Genomic DNA, 22,399 nt, shown 5'->3' on the forward strand with positions numbered 1-22,399 from the left:
ACCCCATTGGCAGAGATGTTATACACACAATTAGAATATTCACTGTCAGCTCCTGCAGAAAAATGTGCTTTACTCTTATGGCATGGGAAAAACAAAGTTGTATTTTCCTGCTTGGGTGTTGCAGTGTTTTTGCCAGATCCATTTGTACCAGGGGTACTTCAAGGACAGGAAAAAATAACAGAGGTGCTCCCTCCATCTGCAGCACTTGGACTATAAAGGAGAATCTGTAAGAGAGGTCAGCAAAGCTGTCCTCACCCTACCTGCAAAATAACCAGTCTTTTCTTATAGACAGACACACAATTTTACATTTCTACATGAAGAAAACTATAGCCCATCTTCTTCCCATGCTGCCCATGCAAAGTCCCAGCCAGGCCCCTGAACAGGTTGGGGGCTGACCCACAGAAACCTGAACCAGCTGTACACTCTGCCCAATCCTGTGTTTCTCCCAGGGATCATAGAACCTTTTACTGGTTTAAACTAAACATTCAGGCTTGAAAGCTGGGAGACTTACATTTTTATTTTTTTAATGGATTTAGTATTAACAAAATAAAATAAAAAATATAATTCTGGTGCAGTTTGACTGGCTCAGTAGGAGGTATTATCATACATCCTTGTCTCCCAGTTTCTTATTTCAATTGTGTGGTGCTTTAAATGACACTGGATAATACAGCAGAGTGTGTGTCAGAAACAGGTCACCAGCTGATTTTCTGCAGCTGCTTTATGGAAAAATATATTCCTTAAAACTCAAAAGCTCTTCAGCCAAGGCCCCAATACTTGAGGAGCTGTTGTATATTCCAGGTTTGTTATAGTGCAGCTCACATTCTGGGCACACTCTTTAGTTGTGTGATAAAAAACACTGACATAGATTCATGTAAAATGCAGTAACCTAAAATGTTTGTAGCCACATACTATCACTGAAACAGAATGAAGTACATGTATATTTTATTTTATTTTATTTTATTTTATTTTATTTTATTTTATTTTATTTTATTTTATTTTATTTTATTTTATTTTATTTTATTTTATTGAGATATTAAATCAGAGATTGTCTTCACCTGTGAAACTCAACTCGGTGGACACACTTGTAATTACATTAATTAAAAACATCTGGAAACTGTTTCATAGCTTTATGCTACATGAAAAACATATTTTTCACAATTATTTTTAAAATAGATATTTTTCAAACTTGGATTTTCTCTTTTTATTGATGTTTATTTCTAATTTTTTTCTCCGAAACACAGTTTATTTTGCTATTGGTCAGGGAGTAAGATAAAAACCTGAAAGGAGCTACACCTGAAGGTAATACCTGAAACGAGCTACACCTGTGTTTTATCTCCCAGGCACATTCCAGGGTTGATTCCTAATGAAGAAAAGCTGCTTGTGAGGGGCTGGGTATTAAGGAGAGGCTTTTTGGGGCGGCAGTTTGTGCTCCTGTGGGTTGCATGGTGGCTGTCTGGTGGTTTCTTTGGTACAGTGAAATAGTGAGATTTGGCACGCACTTTCTGTTTTGGGAGAGAAGTATTTTGTCTGTCAAGATGTTTGTGCCTCCAGAAAATAATGATCTGGGTGAGTATTGTTTGGTGCAAGCCCCTGTTTGTTCTGCTTTTCAACTTTTGTTGAGAGATGAGAAAAAAATCTGAGTCTTGGAGGTGATTCTGAGCAGGGAGGGGATGGATGAAGGATTGATGTTGAGCTGTTGAAAAGGGGAGTGTGGGGGGCAAAGTACTTTAGGTTTTGTGTTTGCTTCTCACTATACAAGCTTGCTATGAGTTAATGGAATCTCATCATTTCTTTAAGTCGAATCTTCTTTGTCTGGGATGGCGATTGGTGAGTGCCTTTGCTTCATCTCCACTCAGAGGCATTTTGTGTTTCCATCCCCTTGTCCTGCTGGGAGGGTTTCTGCCAGTGACCAAGGGCTAGTGGTGCTGGAGGAGCACTTGGAGGAGAGTCAGTACCTTGGAATTGGGCAGATTCCCCTGGAGAAAGAGGGAAAAGGGTTTTGGGGATAGAAACAGGGAGGCTCATCTAAGCAAGAGGGAGAAAAAGGTGTTTGGCTAAGAAGGGTGAAATAATTGGGGGGTGTAATGTAATCAGCTAAGACTAATGCCACATAAGGCTTACAGAAGCTAAAACTTCAATCCAAGCAGTGAGTTTTGAGGAGTGCTTGGCAAAGAGGGATATGATGCTCTAAAGGTATCTTTAGGCCTGACTTAGGGGTGCTGTTTATCCACAGTCAGCTGAGAGTGAAGCCCAATGTAAAGCCTAGTGCTGCACATAACCATGCAGAGCTCCTGGCCATGGCTGAGCTGGGCTGGGGGGGCTCTGGGGTCTGTGTCCCATGCAGTGGCACTGAGCAGGGTGCCTGGTCAGCAGCTCCTGCCAGAGGATGCTGCTGGGATCAGCTTTGATGGAGTGCTTGGGTTGTTTGCTCAGGTCCTTTCCTGGAAATGCAGCAGAGCTGCAGTGCTCAGCCGGCCACCAGCACTTCATCTCACTCTTAATATCTGCCTCTTGCAGTATTTGTGCTGTTCAGGTAGAGCTATAGCCCAGAAGTTTCAGTGAGTTAATAACTCAGACTCTGTTTGTGGTGCAGGCTCATCCAGGAGAAATGAACAAATATTGTTGCCCCAAATCTGCACTGAGTGTGAATGTCGGTAAGGTTACATCACTTGGTTACAGTATATGTCATTGAGACACTTGCCTTGAAATTTGTAGTGATTTAAGTTTAATTTTGGCTCAAGAATCTGCGTAAACTGGAGCACAAACATTATCTTGGCTTTTTTTGCTTTAGCTGGAAGGTGCCAATGAAGTTCTGTAAGAGAGCAGTAAGGCCAGAGCCAGAGCTGTGAACCCAGAGGGAGGAGAAGGCATTAAAATGAGTCAGCTGTGTCCCTGCACTCGGATAAAAGTTCTCAAATTGTGAAGCAGACTCTTACAGCCAGCAAGAGAAGTGAGCTTGCCAAGGAAATAACCCTGGAGGAGTTCCTGCTCTGCCTTAGAAGGAAGAGAGGAGGATCATATATTTGCATATCCCCCATCCCACAATGGATGAACAGGTTTGAAAACTCCCTCCAAAATGCCTATTTGCTTTCTCTGTTTGTACTTGAGGGGTTTTTAGTCTCTCTTCTATTTCAGTGCAGTAGCTGGGGTTTTTCATGTGCTGTCGGTGTCCTCTAGGTGATACCTGGCCCTGGTATTACTGAAAGTAGTGCTAACAGCAGAAATAGAAGTGTCTGTGCTAGAATAGAGAAGTCACATTCCACAAAAACATTCCTCTCCAGGCTGAATGATCTGAGCAGAAGTGTGCTCCAGCAAAGCTTTGTTTTTCCCCTCACTGCTGGTCACTGACCCCAGCCTGTCTTTCCCTGCTGATGGAAGGTGGTCATGGCTTGGAGGTAGAGGAAGCCTGGGTGGGGAACATGCTGCCACCACACCAAGATGTGCTTTCAGTGTGAGCCACCACAGTGGAAGTGCCTCACATTCAGGTGGAACTACAAGTGCAGCATGGAAATAAGTGGTCCTGGAAGTTCCTGTGTCTCAGTGATGACTGAGGACCAGGTACAGGCAGGGTGTCCTCATGACTATTCATACTGTGTTTAGGAGAGAAAAATAATAGGCAATCTCTGAGTTGCTGAAGTTTTCAATTGTATGAAGTGGTGCAAGGAGCCAGCAGTTCTTAATGAGGTTTTGTAGTTTCACTGCACGTGTTTCATTTGAAGGTAAAGAGTATTTGCACAGGCACTAAAATAGAGTGGAGAAGAACTGTACAGAATTTATGCTGCCCCTGGGGTTAAGAGTGTCTATATCTGACGGTTTATGTCCACCTTTTCTTGCAGAAATGATTGCAGGGTGAATTTTAAGAACTTTATCATGTGCAGGATTTGTAAATGCACAGGAGCTGGGTTAGGGCTCTTGTGCTTGGAAGGAGGCTGCTCTAAGCCTGGTGCTCTCAGAAATCATGCCTACCTATGCAGCAGGCTTAGTTTCAGGAGCAACCTGCACTTGGGCTGCCTAATTCTGAAACAGCCCCAAAATTAGACTTAATATGTGAAACCTGCGAGTCTGTACATTGGAATTGGAGTTTCCAGAAACAAGAAATGGATTCCTGTGAGCACAGAACCAGTTAGTTTTTATTTTCTTTCTGTTACTTAGAATGTCAGAGATAGCTGTAGCCATAAATAATTTTGAGAAATACAATTATTTCTATCCTGAAACTTTGAATGAGAAAAAGTTTTTTGTGTAAAGAAACTTAATGGAGACTGTGACCAGGAACTTTAATGGAATGTTTCAGGTGCTTATCCAACCAGTGAGTGCTCAGAAATAGAGCACTTGAGCAGCAGTTTGTGCTAGTGGTAAACAGCCATCATGATGTTCTCTCTTGTTGTATTACAGTTTCAATGTTCTGCCATGCAGAACTGTTGGTTCTGTTTGTTTGTGTGCAGCTATTGCCTCAGAATGAGCGAGCCATGGAGGAGAATGCCTTTGTGAGGAATCCCTTTGGAGCCCCACAGCCTAAGGATGGATGCCCCAAGCTGCAAGGGGAGTTCAGCTCTCTGAGTTTGGGAGCAGGAATTAACCCTGTCCTTCCTTAAAAATGGGTGTACATCTCCTCTGCTCCTATCCCTGCCCTCTTTTGATTTAATATTTAGGTCAAAACTAGAGTTGCACACAAATGAGAAGTTGAAATGAGAAGGCATGGTAGCCATCACTGTGTTTGAAACAAATTATCAACCAGAGCAGGTCAAACCCCCTTGAATCACAGCGACTTCTTCCCACTCAGGATTACCAGGATGTGCATTCAGTCCTTGTAAGTGGGCTTCAACTTTTCTGAGCTGCAGAAGAAAGTTGGATTAACATCTCTGTGCATTTTGCCACTTTCTGACAGCACTGTAAGCTGCAGGCTGGGGACTGGATTCCCACACAGGGTAGACACTTGAACAAAAGTACGGAGCTAAGATCATCATTGTTTTGACCTTTCTTCTCCTTTTCTGCTCAATTCCTACTGTGATCAATCAATAGCTGCTGTGGGAACCCTGGGTCAATATAATTTAAACTGGTTAGTATGTCAGGATGATGCCACTTCAAATACTGTAGCAGTCAAACCTTGCTGTATAAATAAAAAAATCCCATGTAGTAGAAAGAAAGCAGGTGTTTTTTTTCCTTTGAAACATTTCTGAGCTGACAACTCTGGATTTATGCTGACATAAATTATTCTTGTAAAAACAGAAACAGACAAAAATCCTTGGGATAGCTGCTTCCCTAATCTCAAGCAGATCTGAGGGGAAAACCAGGAGATGGGTTTGAGCATGTGAGAAGCTGGCTTTGTGTCTCCCTTACAGCTTAGGCTCAAGTGCTCTGCTTCATTAAACCTAAACATAAAGCAGTTGTACCCCAGCCTTCTGGCTTAAGAAAGCAGCGAGAGTTTGTTATAAAACTCCTTGCTTGACCAAGGTTTTGTTTTCTCTTGTGAGAAAAATGTGTCTTAGCTTGGTGGTGGAGCTCTGGAGCACCTGTAGGTGTTGAGAGGTGTTCAGGCTGCACTCCCAAATTGGGGTAGGGCTCCCCTCTGTGGGATTTATCCAAGGTAGTTACTATTTTTTTGGTAAACAAAGGGAATCTTAGCTTGCAGACTTAATGGAAAACATGAACCATCTGTGAATGTTACTTGCAGCTCATTTACTTCATTGGCAAATATTAAACGGTGTTGTAAAGAGCCACTGAAATTATGGAAATGGGTTTTAACATTAAAATCAAAGTGCAATTAGAACATTTCATTGCATAATTGTTTGGCAGACTAAGCTAGCAAGTAGAAGATACCCAGCTTTCTGGTTTATTGGCCGCAGGTTGTGTCTTTAGAACTACAGAAGCTATGTTTTTGTATTTATATTTTTTTAATGATCTGCACAATTATGAAAAGGCAGTGCTCACACATCTTGGGGTTTATTTTGTATGACTGTGTTTTACATTTCTAAACTGTAATCTCTGTTTTCCCTAACTAGCATAAATTGGAACCTGCAGGATTTAGAGTCAGGGATACAGACAGCAGCAGCTTCTTGTTTTTCCCCCTGTGTACAACCTCCTCTGGAACATATAGCTTGCTTGGTTTTAATTATTGTTCAGATAAAAGAAAAAAAAAAAAGGTTCATCACCAGTGTGGCCCAGAGTGTTTTGTAAGTAAACACCACCTTACAGCAGACATACAATCAATCCCAAAACATGATTTTTACATCTGCAGAAAAAAAAGACATCAGATTTAGTGTTGGAATACCTAAAAATATTATATGTATTTGTAAAATACAATTTTAAAATTTATTTGCCCAAAGCATGTTACAAATAGTCTCTGCTTTGCTGTTTCATCGGGAACAATGAGGGATTATGATAGGTAAGAGCTAGCCAGTGATGCATAGAGTCCTTGTGCTTTTAATTTATGTATGGAGTGCTCAGAGTAAGAATATATTTACTGTCTCATGCAGCTGAGCACTAGGGGCACAGCCCTGGGAATGAAATAACATGTAGTTGAAATTACTGCACAATTCTTTTTACTGTAAAAGCTTTTCAGAAACTGTCTCTTTCCGTTCAGTGTTTGTACATTAGGGTCCTATTTGTGCCTGGGTTCCCAGGTGCTATTGTAATGCAAATAATTGTATTTTTTTTAAATGCACACTGTGAGCTCCAGTGTTGCTTCAGGAGTAAATATTTAAGTACCTTTAATATTGAACATTTGCTGAATGCCTTGGTACTGCTGCTATAACTGTTTACTTTATTTATTTGTGGAATCATGTTAGTCTTGGGGGGAAAAAAGTCTCTGCTCTTGAGATCATGTTTGGGGTCCTCTGTACTATTCTGGGTAGGCTGAACAAGAATTACAGCAGGTGATTTCAGCACTAAGGTGAAATTGTATGGGAATATTGCTCCTGTGGGGGCAGAGGTGTTCTGCCAATCAGTATTAAGGTGACTTCTTTACAGGGAGCACTGCTGCTCTGTGGAAATGCACTTTACTGCTCTGCCTGAGCTGTGCAGTCTCTGGGCACTGCAAATTACTGAACAAGTAGGAGAGCAACTCTTGTAGCTTGTGGCATTACAGGTGGTGCCGACAAGAAGCATGTTCCCAGAAGCACACAAGGATAATGCTAAAATGTGGGTATTTCCATGCTGTTTGGCTCAAAGGCCAGGTGTCCTGTGGCTCCTGCAGCAGCCAGGGTCCTCCAGTGATGCTGATGCTGGGGGTCTCTGGCTCTTGTTCCAGCTAAGCCACTGTTCACCTGGGCAAGAACAGGGATTTCTTAGCAAATGCTTTAGGAACAGAAAAAATGTTTATTTGATTTTTGATTCCTTCTGCTTGTTCTTTTTAATATGAGTGGGGTGGATTTCAGTCTGGTTTGGGCATGAAAAGTGAACTATTTTCCTGGTGTTGGTTTTACATTCAGAACTCCCATGGGTTGAGGCTGTTACCAACACACTGTTCTTTGGTCGTTGAAAACAAGAAGCTGGTCATTGTGGGTGTGTTATCTGCTGGCAGCTGCAAATCCAGCCCTTCAGCTGGCCCTTTCCAGCCTCCACAGCGCTGGGTGCCCTTGCTCTGGGCTCTGTGTGTCAGCTGGAGGCAGCCCCTGCCCCTGGTGGGTGCACCCTCCATGAGAGATGTGCAGGTGGTGGTGGTAAGGCAGAGGTTTGGAGGCACGGTACGTGCTCAGGATGTGTCGGCCAGGGTGGTACCTGCAGGTCAGGAATCCAATTTCTACCCTGGTACTGGATGAGCAGCTGACACGGGATCTTTAATCACCTCTGGGAGCTGAGCTCCTGTCTGTGAGTTGCTGTGTTGAGCAGAGCCCTCCCTGTGTGGCTTTAGATAGGGGTCTCTGCCACAGCTGAGTTGAGACATTTGGGAGCCAAGGCCAAGGAGTTGTTTTGTGCATTCTGGGCCATTCCCCTGCATTCATGTGCTGCAGGGTTTGGTATGAAGAAGCTGGCAGGTTCCTTGCCTCACCATCAGTAAATACATGGATCACACACAACATTTCTTTAAAGGTAAAGAGCTAAAAAAAAAAAAAAATCTCAGCAAGCCTCATGCAAATGAGCCTGCCTCCTCAATACAATTTCCCTGAAACACCAACACAGTGCAGGTCTTTGTAATGTGATAAATCAGCTGAAGCAGCAGGAATTTAATGTACTTGCTAAGGAATAGCAACTTTTTTTGAGCACCTCTGGAGGTTAATTGATGAAAGGATTTTGAGTTGATAAACACAACAGGAGGATTTGGATGTTTTCTCTCAGATGAAAACCTGTCTAGTCTGTGCTGCAAGATATTTATTTAACAAGAACTGTAAGTATGAAGCTCTAAGACAATAATTTCCCCTCCTAAAAAAAAGGCCTTTATTTCAGTCTGACGTATCCCAGGATCACTGTGACATCCCAGATAATTTCAGATCCCTTCAGGGGTTTGGTGCTTAGATACATGTACATGCTAATCCACAGAGTAGATGGAGCAGGAAGATGACCTCCGAGCTGTGAATCCCCATGGATAGGAAGCAAACAAAAAGGAATGGACTAAGGCAACTTTGCAATATGAGGCTGGCACATGGTGATGATAAACAGTCAACACTGGCACAACGCTGTTGTTTAGCTTTCAACTGAGTTAGTCTTGCTGTTACCACTGGGAAAACTAATAACATAACAAATGAAACTATTGTTCAGTTTCATTAAAAAGAAATCTGATAAGATGGGGAAAATTGAATTAGCCAATCTCAATAGAGTTGCTGCTTGTTGGAGCAAAAGCAATATCATCTCTAATAGAATATGTCCCAGATAGTTTTGGCTGGCCCATGCAGTGTGAATTGTGTGTGCAGATGCTGGCACAGCCCTGCAGCAGGCTAATGGGAGCGTTAGTGGGTCAGCACTCTGCATCTCCAGCAGCAGCTCCACGGCCAAGGCTGGCAGTGCTACCTGTGAGATCAATGAGATGAATTGATTTCTCTTGGCAGAGCAGGCTGAGGCTTCCTTCCAGGGAGGCTGTGGTGCCCTGCTCTGTGTGTCAGGTGGGCCCTCCCCTGAAACCCTCAGCCTGAATGAATGCTCTGCTCTGGCCGTGGCTGTAGCTGCTCTGCCAGCCTCAGGGACCACCTGGATTCCTATCTTAAAAATTCAGCTTTGGAATGCATGTTGAAAGACTTGTACGCCCAGGTCTCCTGGTTCTCTAGACCAGTGTTTGTTTTATTGCGGCTTTGTGAATCCCCTGGGAGCGGCCCTGCAGGACGGTGCTGCCCAGAACTGGGCACTCTGTGACAGTGCCAGCCTGACTGCAGGGGGCTGAAACCCTCGCATCGCTTAGAGCTGGCTCACACGTTTTATACCTGAAATAATCAGTGCTTGCTCATTTTCTTGGAAAACAGATGTGGTGGTATTTGCAAGGGTCTTAAGATGAGGGAAGAGATGAGGATCTGACTCCATGTTTCAGAAGTCTTGATTTATTATTTTATGATATATATTATATTAAAACTGTACTAAAAGAATGGAAAAAAGGATTTCATCAGGAGGCTAGCTAAGAATAGAAAAGGGATGATAACAAAGGGTTGTGACTGACTGAGACAGTCTGAACAGCTGACTGTGATTGGCCATTAATTAGAAACAACCACATGAGACCAATCACAGATGCACCTGTTGCATTCCACAGCAGCAGATAACCATTGTTTACATTTTGTTCCTGAGGCCTCTTGACTTCTCAGGAGGAAAAATCCTAAGAAAAGGATTTTTCAGAAAATATCATGGCTACACAGATGTTGTGATAACGCAGCACAATAGCCTTGTGGGAGATGTTGGGGTTCCTCAGTTCCCTCTGGCTCTAACCTGTCCCTTGTCACAGCAAGATGGGCTGGCATGCCACGGTTCATGTTTGTAGAGCTCATAAGATCCAAGAGGTTGCAGGAATGTCCTGTGCACCTTTGGTTCCTGTGTGAGTGCAGTTAAACTGTGGGATATGGATAATCTCATTTGCTCAAGTGTAAGAATTCAGTCATTTAATTGTTGGTAGAAGTTGAGGGGAAAGGGCACCAAGTGAGAATTTTTGTTTATTTATTTCTCCCATAATTTAGAAGGACAGAGAGGTGCTTGGTTGCAAGAAGGGAGTAATAATATATGGAAGATTTTTGGGTTTTTTTAACAAATGTGTTAAGTGCAGGCTTTGAGGCAGTGTGGAGAGGGGGGACACAGAATTCAGCGATAATACACTTTAGGTAGGATCCACATATTGAATACATAGCATAAACACCTGCATAGGCTGTTTGGCCCCAAACATGGTACTTAAGGAGATTAATCTGAATACTTTCAGGGAATTACCTACCTAGCCTTATAATCCTTTGACATCTTAGTATCAAAATGTCTCAGAATTCAGTTCAGCTTCTTTATTTTTTTCTTAAATTAAGATTATTTAATTTTGAATTAGAGAATTATAGGTGTTGATTTTTACACCATTATTCTGCTAGAATTAATTTCCCAGAATTGCTTTTTCTTGTTGCTGTTTTAGTAGGCTTCTGGGCTGGCTTCTACCTATCAAAACAGTGTTGCTATAAAGACGTTTTCTTTTTCCTTGACATGGTTTTCTGGGGACTTAAAAGCACTGCAGTGGCTGTTTGGTAATGCTCTATGACTTGTAGCACCTTCTAAAATATCTCTTATGTCATCTCATTCTCACAAAAGTGGTGCACTGTGTTCAGGTTTAAATAATATGTTATCAGATTCAAAAGCTTACTGTCCTTAAATGATCAGAGTGAACTACTTCATTTTCAGTATGTGGGGAAATGAAACATTTTGTAATAGAAACTTAAATCTCCTGCCTGTGGAATGAAATGACCTTGTGTGGTACAAGATTTACATTTAAGCCAATGGGCACGAAAACCTGCTCTGCACAGCTTTGTATTTCCAGCTAGCTGTAACTCCATTTTGTAAAATCAAAATGGAAATTGTATTCTGAACATTTTTATTTTAGTGGATTTAAATGTAGCAGTGTAAATAAAACTATTAGATGACAGAGAAAAAGAGATTTGAAGAGTAATGTGTTGGAGAGAGCGAGGATGTGTGGAATTTGTATGAGAGAAAAGGTTCTTGAGCTGCCAGTGGGATGTTCCACTGAAATCTGAGGCAGCAACAGGGAGATGGGGATGAGTGGAAGTTTGTGAAGTTAGGAAAGAGCTGGAAAAGGTTCCCAGGAGGCTGCTCCATGGCAGCCTGTGGCCCTCACAGCAGGTGCAGGGCTCTGCAGAGCCCATGTGTGCAAGTACTTTAAAAAAAAAATCTATATCTAGATGATAACCTTTTACAGGGCTTTTAACTCCTGTTGCATGTGTTAAAGGGCAAACTGAGGCCCTTCTTCTGCATATATTCTGACTTGGTTTGTCTGTGAAGCTGTGACTGACATCTGGATGTGAGTAGGAACTTGGAGTGTAACTGTCATGGTGAGGATGGGGAGGATGAGCTGTCGTCATGCAGACTTGAGCTGTGTACTGAGGAAAGCGGCTGTTTGGAACACCAAGTCCAATAAAATGGTGCTGTATCAAGGCAGGTTTTGTTAGAGGAGAGGGAAAATAGGGTTTCTCTTGGGATTTTATCCTGTAAGCCCCATCTCAGCAGCTCCAGCAGCTTTCCTCCACCATGGCTCATGGCTGGGAAGCAGCAGCATGCTGAGGGTGCTGCAGGTGGATCTGCTGTCCTTGGGCTTCTTCAGGGCTGGCTGGAATTGCCATCCTTGGAGGGGAGGAGGATGAATAACAGGAAACACAATGTTAGTTTATGTCCATTTTCTCTGCTCAGCATGAGCAGTGTACAAATGTCACACACTTGGGAGGTAAATTGATCTTTTCATCAAACTTGGGGAGTTGTTTTTTAAGTTATAGGAGGTACAAGGGCATGTGTCGATGGGCAGGACTTGTGAATGTCGTGACTCAGGCATCTTCCTATTTCTACTGTTGATGTGGAGTCCAATATTCACTTTAATTGTAGTGTTGCAGCTTTTGTAACTTTAGAGAAACTGCTCTGATGGGAAAGAATACAAAGCAAGTTGAGGTTTTTGAGACATACATAAAGTAGAAACTCAGCAAAATAAGATATGGTTTGCCTGTAAGACTTCATGTAAATCACAGTTTTTCAAATGCTTTTTTCCATGATTTTGAAGTTTTTTAACCTGAAGCAATGTATTCTTGATATCCTTGTCTCCTATCAATGTTCTTGGCATGACTTTTTATTAACTGGGCCTATGACCTGTTGAAAGAACATTCCCTAGCTTAAGATCTGCTCAACTGCAGATGGAGGCAGCTTTTGTGAAAGGGAGTTATTGTTAATATGAGATGGTGAAGTTATGGTAATATATGATATATTAATTTGTTAATAAGTAATGATGTTTAAGAGCTTTGTCTCAGCTGAGGCTAGGAGGAAATTCACTTTTTTCTCTTTTTACTCTTCTTTCTTCTGTATTTGTTAGATCTTTTTTATGTCCAGTTTTCTCTTTCTGCAATACTATTTTAGAAGCTTTTAGAAATAATGTGGCCGCGTTCACATCGAATTGTGAATTCAAAGCTTGATAGAAACTGCTCTCTCAGCTTACTTGGGACTCTCAGGAAATCCAGCTGCTGTTGGGAGATGCTTTGTATGCTGTGAGAGACCCCATCCTTCTGATGGGGAGCAAACAATAGATCCTGGCAGTGCATGACTGCTAAAACATTACTGAGCTAGCAAAATTCTGACTAACTTCCTGGGCTCCACTTCAGCATTTTCCTTTATTGAAACCTGCAGCACAGGTAACCAATTTTGCTGTACAGTCACATTAGATTTCCTGCCTAAACTACAAACTTTTAAGAAACAGACTTTGCCATAGTTGGTAATTATGAAACCAACCAAACAAAATATGCATGTGTACTTATTTTATGGACTAAATGTTTTCTTATTGTGTGCTATACCTGTACAAGTTCCCATATAGAGAATAACCATTTTAGATACCTCTCTGGGCTGGCATTGCTACTCCTTAGCCTAAATTGGAGCTGTCTTCACCAGGGCTCATTTCCCTCTCATGACTGTGTTGTTCCTCCTGTGGTGCTATTGCCAGCATCTCTGGCCAGGTGCTCTGTTACCTGTCTGGGGGGCAGCAGTGCCCTAAAAAGGTGTTTTTGGGCTCAGAGACCAGCCTGCCTTGTGCAGCTATCCCCTCTTGACCTGAGCAAGAAAACAGCAACAATTTCCTGTACACTGGTTACACCAAAGGACCCAGTCCTGTTTCTGCTTGTCACTGTGGAAATTCTGGCAGAACAGAGGCCCTGAGATTGCTCTCCTGTAACTCCTGGCCAGTGGCTACACAAAAAGAATCCTTTCTTTAAATGTGAACATATGTACTTTTGGGTTAAAGAGATTATGAGGTAGAGGTTAAAGCACAGAGTCCTAGCCAGACAGTTTTTTGTATTTAATTTTTTATTCCTAATGCTTAGGAGTAGTCAGCTCAGACAGCTTCCTCTCCTGGTTAAGGAAGGTCTGCTGAATTCCATTCCTAAATGCTTTTGTGCATTAGCTGGCAACTCCTCTCTCATCTTGCTCTTTGGACTTTTGGACTTAAATAGATTAATTTCCTTTGATCCTATTGTTTATGAAAATGATGGAGTTTTTTCTTTTTCTTTTTTTTTAAACCAATCTTTTACCCTAATTCTCTTTAATCTCTGACAGAAATGTAACCTGCCTGGCTCTTGGGGTCTATCCAATGCTTTTCCTATCACTGGTTTTGCTAAGATTTCTTTGCAGACTTTTGCTGTTTCACTGTACACACATTCCTGGTTTTAGTTCTGAACCACTTCATATACAGGCAATCTGAGCACCCTGAGTGTTTGGAAGGAAATAGCAAATAGGAGCTGGATAACACTCTGTACCAAATGTCTGTGTGGCTAAAGCCTTTCCATGGACAAGAGGAGGAGAGGCCTGTGCTGCTTTAAAATTAAAAACTGGTTTGTAGCAGAGTAAATAAGCTCCCATGGTTGTTACTTCCATGATGCACTAATTGGGAATGAAAGCATTGCGTGGAATTAATAACACAAAGGCATCTTGATAACACCTGTCTGGTGGTACATTAGGCTGTTGTGCTGGGAGGGCTTTAAGAAACAGGGCACACAACTTTTCACAGCTACACTTTGTACTCCAGGTAAGTCTAATGCAAATGAGGGGGAAATTGGTGACATTAGAATAATAGCACTGCTTAGTCTGTAATAGTCTCTACTTAATAATGACTCCATAGTTAAAGTTTTCAGATGAAGGCTGAAAACAAGAAAACAATTTGCTCCACAGGAGGCCTTGTGGCTTTGTGTCTTCTGTTTTCTGAAAATGAATATTCAGACTAAGACAAATCAGGGAGTACAATGAAATGAGATAAGCATCTAATGCTTCCAGGGGAAAGATCATTCTCTGGCATAAACAGCAGTTGCATGCAGAGGGTTCTTGAAATTACAGCATGTTGATTTGTCTGTGTAAAATACAGGTAGATTTAAGTCAAATGCCCTCTGTAAAGTGAGACTTGTATCAGAATTCTTCTCCCACAGATATTCTTCCAATTATCTTATGAGGAAATTTAGGCCACAGCAGGGACTGATTCCTTTTGCCAACGTGTCCAGCTCCTGCCTCAATGCGATGAGGAAAGCCAAGAGGCAACTCAATATTTATTTTTTATTGCAATCCCACATCAGGCATTGTAGTAGTAATCAACAGTGGAGAACAGAACATAGCCCAATTGGCTTCTAATTGACAATCCAGATTCAAGTAAAACAAATTTCTAAACTGGATCAACTCCTGTTGAATAAATGACTAAGGCTCCAACAAATATCCTGCCTGTGCAGTGACAAAATGGCAACACTCCTGGTTGCCTTTCCATTTGTGATTTGTCCATACTGATGGCAAAGTCTTTTTAGCTGAGTGCACTGCTTATGGTGCAGGTTCCTGTCAAGGTGAATTTGATTCATTTTCCCTTATTGCACCAAAGTTTAAATCATGTCATTTCTATCCGTGGCTACATGTGGTTGATTTGTGGTACATGTCCAACTGGAGAATACATAACAGAAGATTGATTCCAATAGCATTTCTGAAAGTGTAATGATAACTTTTTATGGCTTTCAACTCTGTCATTGTGCCGGTGTCAGTGTTCTGAAAAGAGTTTGGGATCTCACACGTCACACTGTGCAGGAAAATAAGGTGGGGAGAGGAGCAATATTCAAGAGGGCTGGGAGGAAATCACATTTCTTCATTAGGTTTGTCTGCAATGTAAGAACCGTCAAAATAAAAAATCACCACACCCTACAGAAAGGAACATGTTGAAGGTAGCTCCATAAAGGGCTGCTGAGGAAGAAACTGAAACCTGCATCATTTGAGTGTTAATGAAACATTAAAGATACATGGTGATTTTAAGTATCTGCATTTTGGAAGGGTGGTTTTCATGTTGGCTTTGATGTGACTGCATGAGGTGTGATTTTTTGCCTGTGACCGTTTTTCCAGATACACAGTGGTTCTACTTTTGAAAGTTGTGAGTGATTTGGGTGCACTTTTAAAGGCATCAGAGCCGCCAGGATTCTTCCAAACCTCTTAGCTGTATGGCCTGTGTGGGTTTCTTGTATTGACAAAAGAGTTCACTGACACTTTTAAAGCTGCTTAAAGCCTGTGTCAGCCAGCAGTCAGAATCTAAGCAGACAAAAGAAATACCAAGTAGATGAAAATTAGAAGATAGCACAGGAATTCAGTAGCAGGTCTGGGAATGTCTTGAATATTCTGGGTTTCTTGATTCCTTCTCTTCAGAGGCAAAGTAATTTATGGTATCCTTGACTTCTCCTTGGCTATGTGATTCCATGAAATGCAGGTGCTGTGGTTGATGGGAACTGTGATTTCCCAATGTCCCCTGTAAGCAGCAGGTACTATTTTGGCACAATCCTCTACTGCTCTCTTTCTGATCAGCTCATGACTCCAAATACCAGCAAACCACAGAGGTAACAAGATCTACCTTGTCAAGGATCATTCAAATACATTGATCTTGTTTATACTCGGTGTTCACCGGCCCTTCCTGTTTGTAGAGCAGTGTTTGCAAGTACTACTTGTAAGCTGGATAAGTTAATTAAGCTCTTGAAATAAATGTGTACAATGCTTCAAATTAAAAGCAGATTTGATTTGTCCTAACCACTGTACAAATGCATCAGGGACTGCATTGTCATATTCTTTGAAGATACAGTGATCAGAAAACCACACTGACCATTGATTGAGTGCTAATGGCAGATATTACTGTTGGGAACTAATTGCTGGTTGGTATATGAATTCATGTGTCTATATAAATATATGTGTATATATATATACACATATAAACCTGTGCACCCCTGGCATTTAAATAAAGGATCTGATTTCATAAATACTGATATAGTTTCAAAGATACCTTTCCTAGCTGTTTTCTAAAGTTCTACAAAGTATTCTCTGAGAGCTGCTCCCTGCTGCTGGTGGGCTTTCCCAACCAGGAATGGTTAAAAGAGCTATTCTTGTTGAATTTTCAGTTTCTGTGCATTTGAACTGCTGCTCCAGTCAGTATGTAGATGCTGGTTCAATTTAATTGAAACTTGTTTCTTGAAAGAGAAGACAATGAGTAAAAATCGGTTTTCACTGGCTTAGTTCATGCTGATAAGCAAATTAAATCATTTGCTGTCCTGAACGTAGATAGGAAGAAGATTGAGTATTCTTTGTACTTTATGGCCAAATAATTCCTAAGGAAACTTCAAGCTGCAAAGAAAAACCACTGTTTGAAAGAACTGACCTAACTCTTGTGTACTTTGTACCTCCCACCTTTGTACCAGGGATTTTCTGAGCCTGGTCAAGGTGGGCTGAGTGCCCACTTGGGCAAGTGTCACCTTTCCATGGTAGGGCATGCATTGCCTGGGAGGAGTCAGAGAACTGCAAACTGCTTTGTGTTACTGGGAACTACAGCCAAGGAGCCTTCTAAAACTACAGAAAAGCACTTTTTGACAGTTGATGTTCTTTGAAAGCTAAGTGCAGCACCAAATGGGAAGGTTGAGCAGGGAGGGCTGGATTATGGACAATTATATTGTTCCAGGGAGGTCTGGGGATTGATGCTTGGTTTTGATGAAATCTGTTCACTGTTCAAGGAAAATTAAGTTCTACTTGCCCAAATTATTTATGGTATGGACCACGTGCCTTGCATCACATACTCTCTGTAGTCAGTGAGTGATAAATCCATGTGATGGAGGCCTCTAAAATGCATGAGAGTTGCAGTAGGGAGTGAAAAAAGGCAAAAGAGGGAATAGGGCAGAAATTCAGACTTGAAAAGAGGTTTTTTTGTTTTAATGCCTTGAGAAAATAATCTGAGGAATGTCCCATGCAGCAAAAAAAAAAAAAAAAAAAAAAAAAATCCAAGGCCAGTTTAGCAAATATCTCTGTGATTTTGTAGCATTTTTTCAGTGTTTGCATACCTGCCTGTGCTGCAGGGCCCTTCAGGAGGCTGCTGTAATTGTCCCCTTGGAGACTTGGGGTGTGCAGCCCTCTCCAGAATTGCTTCATTGGGCACTCAGATGACTTCAGCTGCTCTTCTCTAATTACTGATGGAGACTGGAGGGGCCTCTGAATTTCAGCTGAAGAGCTGATCTCTTTCAAGCTAAGCATCATTTCATAGTAAACTTCGTTACTTTTGTTTTGTTTTGCTTGTTTTTAAAGAGAGAAGAGGAAAGTAGTATAGCTTTCCCTTACTAAAGGCAACACTTTTTGGTCCTATTTTCACTGTGCAAGTTGGTAGGAAATTGAGTTCAGAGTACTGAGGACACAGTTCAGGTGTTTTGAACCCTAATGTACCTGATTTACTGAGGGAGAATAATGAAGCAGAATAGCCTCAACTGCTGGAATAGTTTCACTCTATTGAATTGCATCAGTTTTAGACAACTAGGTCTGAACTGTGACATGTGAGATGGGATGTTGTAAATAGCATGGCTGTGTGCACAGCACAGCCCCCCTCTTCATCCTGCCTTTGCCTCTAAGCCTTTCCAGCTTAGAATTCAACACAAGCTTCTTTCTCACCAGTGAGAGTGAATTTTGATAATCCTGAGATGTCTAGACATCTGAACTCCAAGCTGCCCAAGCCTGAGGTACATCTTTTTTGGAATTTCCATAATCTACATCTTACGTGACCTATGCAGTTCATGTAGTAGTTTGTTTCCAATTAAAATTTTAAGTTGTAAAAAAAGGTACCAGAGAATTTGCAGTGATTCTACTAGGAATAGGAGAACTAGCTCAGGCAAAATAAGATTCAATTCAAGTGTGGGTAGGTTTATGGGATTGTAGAGTTTTAGTTTCATTCTCACACTCCTCTGTAATTCCTAATTTTGGACAGAACAGATGGACTGAAATTCTCTCTCTTCCCTTGTTTCCCTTCTGGGAGAAAACATGTTTGCAGGGACAGATTCACCAGTATAATTGAAGTAGAGAACAGGTCTGCTGCATTTCTGACCAACTGAAATCCAGAATAAAACAAGAAAATGTGGTTTAGATATTTTAGCCAAAGGAAAATATCCTATTAAAGAATACAGCCAACATAGGTATAAAGATCAAGTCATTAAGCAAAAGGGAATGATACAGGTGTTGAATAATGCTGGATAAAACAAAGAGGGGCTCTCTGAGGTGCATTGGGATTCCTGTGCTGGTGCTGTGCCTGTATCCCAGATCAGATGTAAATGGTGTCTGGGTTTACCTGAGCTCTGAGTGAGTGCATGGCAGCCCACACTGATCCAGGGGCCTTCCTGCACAGCTTCTGCACCCACACAGAGACTCCAGTTCAGGCTCAGGTGGGCACAGGAACTCCTGCCTCAGACACAGGTGAACTTCTCTGGCCAGGAGAAGGAGTGACTGTGCCACGCACAGTTAAACACAGAACCAAGGAAAATCAGTTTATCCCTGACCAGAACCCTGCCAGGTGAAGGTGCAGAGCTGCTGTGTCAGAGCGCCCAAAGGAGCTGGGGTGTTGCACAGGGTAGGGCTGCAGGTGCTTGTCCTAGATTGACTCTACGATGCTTTTATCCCCAGTTGTCTGTTCTGTTTATGCTGAATAATAAGTTTTGCACCTTTAAGACTTGTTCCAGAGAGTGAAGGGGGAAGAGAAGAAGCGTGTACTTTGTTTTCAGACACTGCACTCACTCCTCCACATTCCTGCTCCTGGACTGTGTTGTCTGTGGATGGACAGACAGCAGGACAGAGCTCTCCTTTGTTTTAGTTAGTTTTAGCTAGCTGAGGCAGAGAAGCTCCCTGGACTGTGGGTTATTTTCTTTTTTCTTTGGAGCTGTTTAACCTGCTCTGGCCTGAACACCCAGGAGAGCACCAGCAGCTCCACCTGAGGCCCACTGGGCCGGGCCTGGACCGTGGCATTTCCAGCACCACAGGGACTGATAAGAGACCGAGTGAGCTGAGGGGACTCTCTGAGTTTATCTCTTTTGGAGCAGCAGGAGGTTTTATTGTTTCATATTGTTTAGGTTTTATTGTTTAATAAACAGTTTTTTTCCACTTTTCTCCAAGGAGGTGTTTTTCCCAAACCGGTTGCAGGGAGGGCCCAATTTAATTTGCGTTCCTAGAGGAACCCTTTTGGGGTTCTCTCCCACATTTGCCCCGAACCAGGACAGTGCTCATCAGCCCCACAGAGGTCCCTGACTCTGTGCCTTGGTTGCCAATGATAACAATGGGGAATGATTCAGGCTGGTGGCAGCATAAAGCACTGTCAACCCCAGCGTGCTTTTAGCACAGCCACCCCTTTCTGTGAGAATCCCTGTCACAAACATCTTTTATGGAAAACTCTTTCCTTAGGATTTTTCCTCCTGAGAAGCTGAGAGGCCTCAGGAACAAAAGTAAACAATGAATATCTGCTGCTGTGGAATGCAACAGGTGCATCTGTGATTGGTCTCATGTGGTTGTTTCTAATTAATGGTCAATCACAGTCAGCTGGCTCGACAGAGTCTGATCCACAAACTTTTATCGTTCTTCTTTTTCTATTCTTAGCTAGCCTTCTGATGAAATCCTTTCTTCTATTCTTTTAGTATAGTTTTAACATAATGCATATCATAAAATAATAAATCAGCCTTCTGAAACATGGAGTCAGGTCCTCGCCTCTTCCCTCATCCCAAGACCCCTGTGAACATGGTCACAAATCCCCTTGGTCACAAGAGACTCAGCAAGAGTTAAGAGCATTTAGCTTTTATAATGTGCAAACTCTTGGGAGTGAGATCCTTGGGAGGGCTTCTGAAAAAACCAAGCTGGGCTCTGGAGCTCAATAAAGTTGGAGACTGAGAAAGGACTCAAAGTGCCAGACAGGCTGACAGTGCTCCTGTTTGTGCCTGGCTGTCTGCTTACAGCTGGCACTGGAGGCAGCAGGCTGGGCTTGATGAACCCTTGCCTGAACCAGCATGATAAATATATCTGTGCTCATTGCAGAGCACAAAATGCTCTACAAGGTTGAAATCCTGGAAGGCAGATTCTGTCCAGCTACTGGATTTAAATTCCAGTAAATACCCATATACAGCAGAGAAGGGAATAATTATTATATACCAACTCTACTAGGTAAGAAAATTATTTCATAATCCCTTTAATGTCTGTGCTTCCATGCCAGCCAGCTGGCTTGGTTACTGAGGTAAGAGAGGCTACTCTATTCCTTTAACAACTTGTTTTCAATCAAGCAAGCTAGATTTTTGCAAGATCAATATGAGATGAACAGAAAATATTTGATTACTTCAGGAGCTGTCAGTGTCTGACTTTTTTCTAAGCTGACATAAATAACATCTGGGGCAGCAAATGTACATGCTTCTGCTTTCTATTTCTGAGCATTATTCATGGACTGAAACTTAGCTTGAAATTGAAACAATAAGAGTTAGAATTCTGGAAAAGCACCACTTCAATTTGCAGCAGAGAAACAACAAGCTGCCAGCTGGAATGAAGATTCCCAGCACACAGAAGGCAGAGAGCATGGTGTAGCATGATGCAAAGTACAGTGCAACTTGCTTGTAAATCACACTGCCTTTTAAAATTCAAGTCCTTCTCTCTGGCAGAGTAGAATGCTGCTGCAGTATTGCCCCATGCCTGAAATTATAGCACCTAAAAAATATTGCTGTTTGCTCATGCTGTGAGAAAGGTGAACCAGGAAAATTGTCTGAGAAGAAATTGTCTGTGCTGCACCTTTGGGGTGGGTGCTGCCGTCACTTTTGCACCTTGCTTGTGCCCCATCTAGACAAGAATTTTAAAATGTCCAGGTTGTTTAAATATCAGATGTTATTACTAAATCTGAAATGGCTTTATGAAAGGTTGCTATCTTCACACCTGCTATATAGGTGGTTATACTTCTGCTTGGCGAGTCCTCAGAGCAGGAACAACAAGAACACAATCCTACAATTTCTATTCTGTGCTCTGAGAGTGCCTTTAAAATGCAGCAGTGTTTCCTACCCAGCAATTGTCCCCAGCAACCTCTCGAGATCTGAGCTATTAACTACCAGTGATTGAGTACATGTGCTGTGGCCTTTAACCTCATCTTTGGGTTATCATTTCTGATGTTTCTTTCAATAACTTTGCCAGGGTTTTGGGTTTTTTTCTTTTTTTAGCTGCCACTGAGATTTTTTTAAATTTTTTTTTTTCCAGAGCTATGTTTCACACTTTTGGGCTGTATCCCCAGGATAGAAATACTTACCTTTTCTTTCATGTCTCATGTGCAATTTGTTGCCTCTGACAATTCCTTTCATTCTGAAAAATATTGCTTTAGAGAAATCAGTTTTAAAACCCAGCAGCAACAGACTATTTTTGTCTGTAGCCATTCCAAAGAAATACCAGTTGCCAACTTGTCTCAACAGCAATCAGCACCTCCAGGTAATGGCTCCTGACACACTTTGGTATAAAATGTTGCTGAAAACTCACAATCTGGCTCTTCTTTTTAGGCTAACAAAGAAAAATGCTGGAGGAGAGAAAAGATGGAAGAGTTTACTTCCTCCCCCTTGGAATAAGGGCTGTGAAAGGGATGAGGAGATATCAGTGTGGGATCCTGAACTGGCTGGGGACGAGCACAGGACGCTGCTGTCGTGTGTCTCTGAAGGAGCTGTCACCTTGAGTTAGGCTGCTGGGCCATGGCACAGTGCCACCCACACTTGGGTGTACCCTGCAGTGAGCAGAAGTGGTTCAACTTCCCAGGCACACCAGCTTGGATAATGTCAAGGAGAGGGGAAAAAAGGGAAAGAAGCTTGCTTGTCAATGTTAAGAGAATAAATAAAAAATTAACTAAACCTTTCCCATCTGCTGTGCCAATAAAATTAAAACTGGCCCAGTGGTTTTTAACCACCACTTTTTTTTTTTTTTTTTTCAGGCTTTTGATGGTTTTAAAAAG

At 42.0% G+C, this 22,399-nt stretch overlaps 1 long non-coding RNA gene across 2 annotated transcripts; it reads left to right on the forward strand.

The window, feature by feature from the left end:
* The first annotated feature begins 1,433 nt into the window (after positions 1–1,433).
* LOC131565436 (uncharacterized) lies at positions 1,434–22,241 on the forward strand. 2 transcript variants are annotated; one of them, XR_009275448.1, is made up of 4 exons: positions 1,434–1,566; positions 2,594–2,654; positions 2,792–3,056; positions 21,957–22,241. It is a non-coding gene; the product is annotated as an uncharacterized LOC131565436 (long non-coding RNA). The 2 variants fall into 2 exon arrangements; XR_009275447.1 differs by lacking the exon at positions 21,957–22,241 and adding an exon at positions 4,443–5,128.
* Positions 22,242–22,399: the final 158 nt, after the last annotated feature.

The sequence above is a fragment of the Ammospiza caudacuta genome, chromosome 17 (assembly GCF_027887145.1).
Source record: "Ammospiza caudacuta isolate bAmmCau1 chromosome 17, bAmmCau1.pri, whole genome shotgun sequence".
In the NCBI taxonomy this organism is placed as follows: Eukaryota; Metazoa; Chordata; class Aves; order Passeriformes; family Passerellidae; genus Ammospiza; species Ammospiza caudacuta.